This window comes from Arachis ipaensis, chromosome B04, assembly GCF_000816755.2.
Source record: "Arachis ipaensis cultivar K30076 chromosome B04, Araip1.1, whole genome shotgun sequence".
Classification (NCBI taxonomy): Eukaryota; Viridiplantae; Streptophyta; class Magnoliopsida; order Fabales; family Fabaceae; genus Arachis; species Arachis ipaensis.
The window spans coordinates 79783775-79793228 of NC_029788.2; the positions used below are offsets into that span (position 1 = coordinate 79783775).

At 36.1% G+C, this 9454-nt stretch overlaps 1 long non-coding RNA gene across 1 annotated transcript; it reads right to left on the bottom strand.

Annotated features, from left to right (window-relative positions):
• LOC110270679 lies at positions 4081 to 4376 on the bottom strand. Its single transcript, XR_002360323.1, has 2 exons — positions 4204 to 4376; positions 4081 to 4115 (listed from the first exon to the last, which is right to left on the bottom strand). It is a non-coding gene; the product is annotated as an uncharacterized LOC110270679 (long non-coding RNA).

Below are 9454 nucleotides of genomic sequence, written 5' to 3' on the forward strand. Positions count from 1 at the left end.
TCCCCTCTCTCTCCCTCTCCCTCTCTTCTTTCCTCTCCCCCTCCTCTCTCTCTCTCCCCCCCCCCTCCTCTCTCTCTCTCCCTCCCTCTCTCTTTCTCTCTCTCTCTCTCTCTCTCTCTCTCCCCCTCTCTTCTCTCTCTTTCTCTCTCTCCTCCTCCTCTCTCTCTTTTTTCTATCTCTCATTCTCCCCTCTTTTTTCTCTTTTCTCTCTCTCTCTCTCTCTCCTTTTCTCTTTTATTTTGGAGAAAAGAGGAATAGGGAGAGAGAGAGAGAGAGAGAGAGAAGAGGGTATAGAGTTAGAGAAGGCTGAGAGAGAAAGAGAAAAGAGAGAAAAAAGGGTAGAAAAGAGAGAGAGAGAGAGGGGTGGAGAAGAAAGAGAGAGAAGAGGTGAGAGAAAAATAAGAGAAAAAAAGAGAGAAAAGAAAAAAAGGAGAGAGAGAAAGAGGAAGGGAGAAGGGTGGGAGAGAGAGAAACAAAAGGGAAAAGAGAGGGAAAAGAGGAAGAGAGAGAGAGAGAGAGGGGAAGGAGAGAGAGAGGAGAGAGAGAAAAAGGAAGGAGAGGAGAGAGAGAAAAAGGAGGGGGAGAGAGAGAAAAAGGAGGGAGAGAGAGGGAGATGGGGGAAAGAAGAGAGAGAGAGACAGAGAGAGGGAGAAAGAGAGAGAGAGAGAGAGGAAGAGAGATGGGATGAGAGAGAGAGAGAGAGAGAAAGAAAGAAAGGGGAAGAGAAAGGGAAAGAAAGGAGAGAGAGAATAAAAACTATGGTTTCAGTTCAGTTTTTTATTTAAAAAAACTGGTTTATTTAAAACAGTTTCAGTTCAGTTTCAATTCAGTTCAGTGAAACCAGTTTTTTTGCACACCCCTAAAAATAATTATAATTTGAAAAAGTACAACAAGAAAAAAGCAATTAACATATTAATAACACATACAATATCCGAGCGGCATAGGATAATTCAAACTACTCTTCTTTTCATATCACCAAAAACATAAAATAAGAAACAAAACCATACTATGCTTGAATAAAAAATTAAATAAACCAAAGTCTTTTTCTTTAAAATAACAATCACATTCAGGGGATACTACAAGTCACCATAAAGGACATAACTAAAAAATCGACTAACACAACTTCATACTAAATGGGAACTAAAATCAGAAACTCAAGTGTATTGTGCAAGTGACAAGCAGCGCATAATAACATTTTTCTTCTTTTTTGATTTTAACATTATAAGAAGCTCAAACTTTGCATAAAATTACATAATAAAAAACAAAACCAGAAAAATCAGAAAAATTACAGCTTCCACCCTGATAACAATAATAATAAAATTACATAATGAAAAAACAAAACCAGAAAAACCAAATCACAGCTTCCATCTCCTTCAATTTCAGTTCAAATTAAAAAGATTTGGTATCTTCCTAAGTTCTAACAAATAAAAATTTTAAACTCAACAGCAGATATTTAGAATCCTAATTAAAAATTAACAATATATAAACAAATATTAGGGAATAAGAAAAAACTGGTCATACCATATTTATGTTTGGAATATGTGTTGATCCATGAGCGCTATTCGCATCAATTGGAGAGTGTTGAGCATTTTGTAACAAAGCTTTAATCATGTTTCGCAATCCATGAAGGTCAGCCTCTTGGTGTTGCTGTTTGGCCTTCACGTCTCCAAGTTCAGCCTTCAAAGATGTGACTTCCTCTTGGTGAGATATTCATTAAGCTTATTTGAATGGCATTACTTAGCATTTTAAATTCAATAACCTATTGACTATTGTAGTTCAAATCAAGAACAAGCAAATGATCAAACAGTTGGAATAAAAAAATTTTAATTTGTATAGTATCCATTTCTCAAGCAATCTGATAACAGCCCAAAATTTAAATCCAAAGCATAAGTACACTACAAGAAAATAAGCTTTCTGCCACGCTTTTAAAGCGTGCCGAAAAGTGCTAAAAAGCGTGCCGATAGCTTTTCGCCACGCTTTTTGAGTTATCGGCATGCTTTTGAAAGGGTCACATCCGCCAGTGTGCCGGTTGCTCTATCGCCACGCTTTTGTGGATCTATCGGCACGCTTTCTTTTTGGCTACGCTTTCAACTCTTGCCACGCTTAAAAGCGTGGCCATAGGTGTTAATCTATCGGTACGCTTTAAAAGCGTACCAATAAGTTCACATATCGCCACGCTTTTGAAGTGTACCGATTAGGTTGGTTTTGGCTACGCTTCAAAAGCGTGCCGATAGACACATACAGCCACGCTATCGGCACGCTTTTAAAGCGTGGCTCACCAACTAAAACCTTTTGCCACACTTTTAAAGCGTGGTCTATTCCTTTGTCAAATTTCTTGCTAGAATAATGTAATAAAGATGAAACAATACATCTTTAAAGGAAAAGACAGAGAACAAGAAGGAATTCATGATTTCAAATAACATAAGTTCTCCTTTTCTAATGTTATATGGTAAGGGCTGCATCTGAAGTATGTTAGGCCGAGCAATATTGACCTGTACCTCACCCTAACTTCTATATCCAGCTGCATTAGAGAAAATATAACAAAAACATATTCCATTGATTTAAGTAAGATGTTAGACACTTCACATACAAAAATTAGCTCAACTACTAACTGAGATGTCTAAAATCAGTGCACTTGGCCCTGGTACTACTAGAGACGAAGTGCCAACACAAAATTGAACTGGTTCCAGCATCTTACTGATCACCTAATACGACAATCCTAGCAATCAGAATAAGGAGGAAAATAATATATTGTTTGTTTCAAACAGAATAGAGTTCTACATAATAGTTGAGAAGTCAATGCTCAAAGTAGTCATGTCAAAAGTGCTCAAAGTTTCACCTTAGCAAATATTACATGATTCTACATTTATGACATGTTTAAAACAAACTCTTAGAGTAGGGGAAAAAAAAGATAATAAGCTTAACTGTTTCATTTTTAGCCATTCAAAAAACCACCAATAAGAGGAACTAAAAGATCGGGGAGTACAGAAATGATGCTTGACATTCAGATGATGCCCACAGGAATTTGATATTCCCTTCTGTTGTTCACTACAAGCTTTATTTTGCATCTATCACATGTTTCATGTACAACATAAGAACATAGTTAGAGAAACTTACCATCTTCAGTTTCCTGAGTTCTCTCCTGGCCATCTTCCCCCTCTATCTGCATTGTGCGACTATTGCTCCTACCTTAAGCCTCTTGTAATATTTAGAAGCTCTGTGGAACCTATACCGAGCCTGCCATATTTGGACAGAGATTTTAAAAACTGATCGTGCTTGTGGCCGATCCTGATAGATATTACAATAGTCCAACTCAAATCATACCTGAATATATACATGTAATTTTTTAGTTCACCTGGTCCTTATTATTTTATTTCAGTTTACATATATAGCTAAGATTTTCTTCTGTTTTGAAATTATTGAAACTTATGGTTTGAGAGGTTAAATATACAAGTCAATATATTATCACAAAAGCATGCCTAGAAGATATCAATAAATTATAGAAGGTTTGAGAAGAAGATGAACAGCGCTGAGAAGAAAGGAGCAAAGGAAGAATAGGAGGAGTAGCGCCACCACAGGACAGGCAAAGCACTAGGCATTTTATCAAATTGAACTCCTCCCAAGTCAAATTGAAGTGTAGTCTTACAAATGTTTGAGAGTGGAATTACTTTCTTGACCTTCAAGCCTCTGAACAGCATGGACAAAGGAGAGATGAAGATTAGGAGTCCAACGAAGCCTTGGCATCTTTGATCTCACATATTGTCTCACACCATTCCCTCTCTTCCCTTCTCTTGATGCTGTGCTGTTGCTACTTGGGTTTGTTGAATTCCCTTCTTCATTGTTATCCTCCTCCTCCTCCTTTGCTTCATTATTATTCTCTTCTTCCAATTTCTCATCATCACTCATAGTCGTTCCTTCATTCATGTCAAATGAATTTTCCACCCTCATTATCATTACTACTCTTGCCGCCACTTCCTTCATTATAAAACATGATGGAAGAAAAAATACAATCAAATATCTCATAGTTTTTTAGTCATAGAAATGTAAGGGATAAAGCTGACCTTCCCAGGGTGATTATACAAAGACGAAAGATCAGAGAAAAGAGATGGAACTCCCTGGAGAGAATACAAAAGAAAGAAATTACAATCAACTTCGAAAAACCTGAACGAGGCATAATTTGAAGCTAAAAAGAAACTTGAATACCTTAGTTAGGAGAGGCCTAATGTAATTATCTGCTGCTGCTCTAAATTTGTCACCTTGCAAAAAATCTAGAGGTATTCTATGCCAAACGAGATTCAGCAAAGAATGAACTCAAAGAATGAGCACCACATATCAGTAGCTGAGAACTACCACAGCTGCAGCAGAACAGAACCAAATGTCAAGAAATTTAGAATAAAAAATCCTAAACCACGGATCATATTAAAACAAAAAATAGAAATTTAGAAAAATAAAAAAAAATGAAGAACCAAGAAAATCAAATTCAAAATCAAATAATCAGATCAAGGAAAAAATTGACCAAATAATTTACCACGGTATTGCGAACGTTGAACATGGCTGACGGAGGTGCGACGAGTGAGGGAGAGGGAGACGGCGGCGCGATGACTTTAGAGAAGGAAACGGCAACGTGACAGATGCTGAACCACGGAGGGAGGAACGGCGATTGAGGGTTTGCGAAATAGAGTGAGCAATGATTGAGACTCCGAATCCAAGGAGGGTTTGCGAGACAGAGACCACTGAGGGAGTAGGAGGGCACGCCGAGACAGAGACCACTGATGGTGCGTGGACGGAGCAGCACCGATGGAGGGTTCCGAATCTAACGAGGGTAGCGTCGATGGTGCGAGAGACCGTCGAGAAACAGCTGGGTGCGAGAGATCGTTGATGGTGCAAGGTTGGGTGCGACAGAGAGAGGGATGGGTGTGAGGGTTTGATGAAGGGCAGGGTGTGAGGGTTAGACGAACATGGCGGCGAGCTGTGTGGTGCGACGGTCATGGCGATGGGCAGTGATGAGTGCGACGGCTTGCTGGTTGCGAATTCTTACTTTTAGGTTATCTTCTAGGTTAAAAATGAATTTGGAAATAAAAGTGAAGTGTATGAGCAGTTATAACTTCAATAGGTTAAAATTTAACTTAGAAAAAAGTGAAGTCTGTAAAAAATAGGGTGGCACTCTATGGGTACGCTTTTGTAGGGTGCCTATCTAAACACAGTATATGGGCACGCTTTAAAAATGTGACTGTTAGGAAAAAAATTAGTCACGCTTTTTAAGCGTGCCGATTTCTCTCTATGGGTACGCTTTTCAAGCGTGGCAATAAAAAAGCGTGGCCAAATTTCAAATAAGTGGCCACCCTCGTAAAAGCGTGCCGATTTCCTCTATGGCCACGCTTTTCAAGCGTGGCAAAAAAAAGCGTGGCCAAATCACAAATCAGTGGCCACCTTCACAAAAGCGTGCCCATAGACCACTTTTGGGCACGCTTTAAAAGTGTGGCAAGAAAAAAGTGTGCCGACAGGCCTTTTTTCTTGTAGTGGTAACTGAGTAACTGAAAATAAAAGGAAGAAATCTTGCTTTTCAAAACTCAATTCAGGTCGGTAACTTATTTGGAAAGTAATAGGACATACACAAATCAAAGTGAAATGTCAGAAAAAAAAAGCTAAAAATCATAGATGCTGCTACATCACACATCTCAATTTTTTTTCATAATAATTTTATGTCCAAAAGTAACAAGAACAAAAGGAGAATTTTAAGGGGGAAATTAAATAAAATACAAAAGGAACTGCAGTAAAAAGAAGCAAATCTAAATGATAGAAAGAGTACCTAAAAAAGAAAAGGATAGAATAGAGGAAGATGTCAAGTGGAATTAAAATTGTGCCTATAAAAGCAGATTAGGAAAAGGGGTCAAATATAACTATAGAAGCAGCAAGGTAGGGGTGACTCATGGGCGTTGGAAAAGGGTCCAATTAGGGAGTCCACAAATAGCAGGGGATTGTGTGTGTAAGGCCCAAATGAAGGTGAAAAAGTAATTAATAATGGCATCTAGAGACGAGAAATTAAAGAAGGTGAAACTACTTTATGAGATATTCATTAAGCTTATTTGAATGGCATTACTTAGCATTCTAAATTCAATAACCTATTGACTATTGTAGCTCAAATCAAGAACAAGCAAATGGTCAAACAGTTGGAATAAAAAAATTTTAATTTGTATAGTATCTATTTCTCAAGCAATCTGATGACAGCCCAAAATTTAAATCCAAAGCATGAGTAACTAAGTAACTGAAAATAAAAAGAAGAAATCTTGCTTTTCAAAACTCAATTCAGGTCGGTAACTTATTTGGAAAATAATAGGACATACACAAATCAAAGTGAAATGTCAGAAAAAAAGCTAAAAATCATAGATTCTACTACATCACACATCTCAATTCTTTTTCATAATAATTTTATGTCCAAAAGCAACAAGAACAAAAGGAAAATTTTAAGGGGGAAAAATTAAATAAAATACAAAAGGAACTGCAGCAAAAGGAAGCAAATCCAAATGATAGAGAGAGCACCTAAAAAAGAAAAGGATAGAATAGAAGAAGATGTAAAGTGGAATTAAAATTATGCCTATAAAAGCAGATTAGGAAAAGGGGTCAAATATAACTATAGAAGCAGCACGGTAGGGGTGACTCATGGGCGTCGGGAAAGGGTCCAATTAGGGAGTCCACAAATGGCAGGGGATTGTGTGTGTGTAAGGCCCAAATGAAGGTGAAAAAGTAATTAATAATGGCATCCAGAGACGAGAAATTAAAGAAGGTGAAACTACTTTATGATATATTCATTAAGCTTATTTGAATGGCATCACTTAGCATTCTAAATTCAATAACCTATTGACTGTTGTAGCTCAAATCAGGAACAAGCAAATGATCAAATAGTTGGATTAAAAATATTTTAATTTGTAGAGTATCTATTTTTCAAGCAATCTGATAACAGCCCAAAATTCAAATCACGAGGAAAAAAGAAGAATCTAAAGTAGAAAAAATCAACAAGTTTTGAAGCAATGCACAAACCAAATAGAGTCCATACTCTGGTTTTTTCTTCAGAACACCAACTATAACATAGTATAATTTCTCAAGTAATAAAATATTCTAAAGAGTTGAAGTCACAATTCAGAAACAATTATATGAGATATTCATTAAGCTTATTTGAATGGCATTACTTAGCATTCTAAATTCAATAACTTATTGACTATTGTAGCTCAAATTAGGAACAAGCAAATGATCAAATAGTTGGAATAAAAAAAATTAAATTCGCATAGTATCTATACTAATTTAATCTGACAACAGCCCAAAATTTAAATCCAAACCATGAATCTCGCAAGGAAAAAAGAAGAAGAATTCAGATCAGAAAAAACCAACAAGTTTTGAAACCACCTTGGATACATCTAATCACTTCCTGAGAAGTCAACAACGCATGTTAAAAAATTCTAAACTCAATCCACCAAATTGTTCAAGAAATAGTAATTGTAGATATGGATGCAAGTTAGATTCAGAATTCAATTATGTAATCTACAAAATTTGCATGATTAAATTTTTCAGAGAAACTCTATTTCATTCTCTTCTTTTTAACTGCTTCAGCTCATCAATTTGCTTCAGCATAAAATATCTACATTCAAATATTCCATTAGAAAAAATATATAATATAAAAAATACAAAATCGGCCACCAGATGTCTGAATAAGTTCATTTGATCAAGAAAAAAAAAAAACAAAGTCGATGAATTTCAAAGTAACAACAACCCCAATCAGCAAGTAAAATAAACAAAAGGATACTAATTTCAGTTTTAATAATTTTTCAAGCCGTTAAATGATCAAAAAATGAAATGGGCGATAAAGTTGATCACAGAAAAGTATGAACTGAATCGAAATGTAGCTGAAAAAATCGCAAGCTAAGACAATAGAAGAACGGACCTAGGGTTTGTGGTGAACGAACCTACAAGAATGAATTTTCCTACGCCGCAGTTCATCAATTCATGAGTTCATAGATTATTGTACCAAACCCCTAAATTGAAACTCTAAAATCAGAACTCTACCCTCTCAAATTTCAGAAACCAAATGAAGGTGGATGCATACCTTCTCGACGACGGTGAGCAAATGAAGAGAGGCTTTCAGTTGAGCGCAGCGTCGTCCTGATGTGAGCGCACAGCCAAGTGAAGCAGCGGTATGGTGAAGACGAGTGACGATGTCGTGAGTGGTGAAGATGAGCGAATGAAGATGAGTCTTCCTGGAGTGGTGAGTGGTGACGCCGTGAGTAGTGAGTGGTGATGGTGGAGTCTTCTCTGATTTGGAGTGGTGAGTGCAGAGTCTTCTCTGTTTGGGGTGATGAGTGGTGTGAAGAAGAAGGGAAAAGCAGCTAACAAGGGTGAGGGTTACGCGTTCGTTTCATCTGATTTGGCTGTGTTTAATTTGTATATTATTATTTTTTTATGGGGTTTAATTTGTATATTATTATTTGCTGTAAAGTGAAACAAAAATTTACTAAGTTTTGGACATTTGACCTGACATACATTAGGCAACATTTTTAAAGCACACCTGAAACCTGACAAATAAGTTACCCTTCAAAAGCGTACTCTTTGATGTAAAAAATGAACCCATAGCTCTTAAGATAAGGCTACGCTTTATAAGTGATATTTATAATATCTATGGAGACACTTTTCAAGTGATGCCACAAATGTGTTTTCTATTCTCTTACAAAAAAGAAACACAGAGAAAAGCGTAGCCTATTCATAGAATAGGCTACGCTTTTCAAATATAATCTAAAAAAAGTGTGGTTGAATAGGTATTTTTCTTGTAGTGCATCCTCATCAATCTCCTTACAATAAAAGTATAATTTATGAGCACAATAATTTGTGAGCAAAACTAATGCTTTTTTTTTATTTCTATGTCTCATCTAACAATTTTAACAGATTAGCAAACATAAATAAAGTTTAGATTCTTTTTCTTTTTCTTTCTAACTCGCATTTAGAGATTCTAACTCAACCATGCACTCTTATTCCCCTTTTAGAACAAAAAAAAAAGTTCAGATTTACTACTAATACTAATGGTACCAAAGTACTAATAACAAATTCATTAGATCAACATATATTTGCCTCAGAACAATCAGAACCAGTATAAATTAGTGTAATAATTGACATATTCCATCAATTTTAACAACAACAAAAATAAACAAGGACAAAAACAAATAAATTTAAAATAATAAGAACATAAATTTAAAATAGTTTCATGAATAGCCAAATGGATGCTCACAAATACTAGAAAGCACAATGATAGCTGGGTTTACATTTAAATTGACAATTAAAAACTTCTGATATTTTCAATTACAAGAAAGTGTCGAATCACACTCAATGGAGCTTAGCTTTAAAATGCAACGAGCAAGATTCCAAATTATAACTATAAGCTAAAACACAAACACACTACCAAACCCTCGCA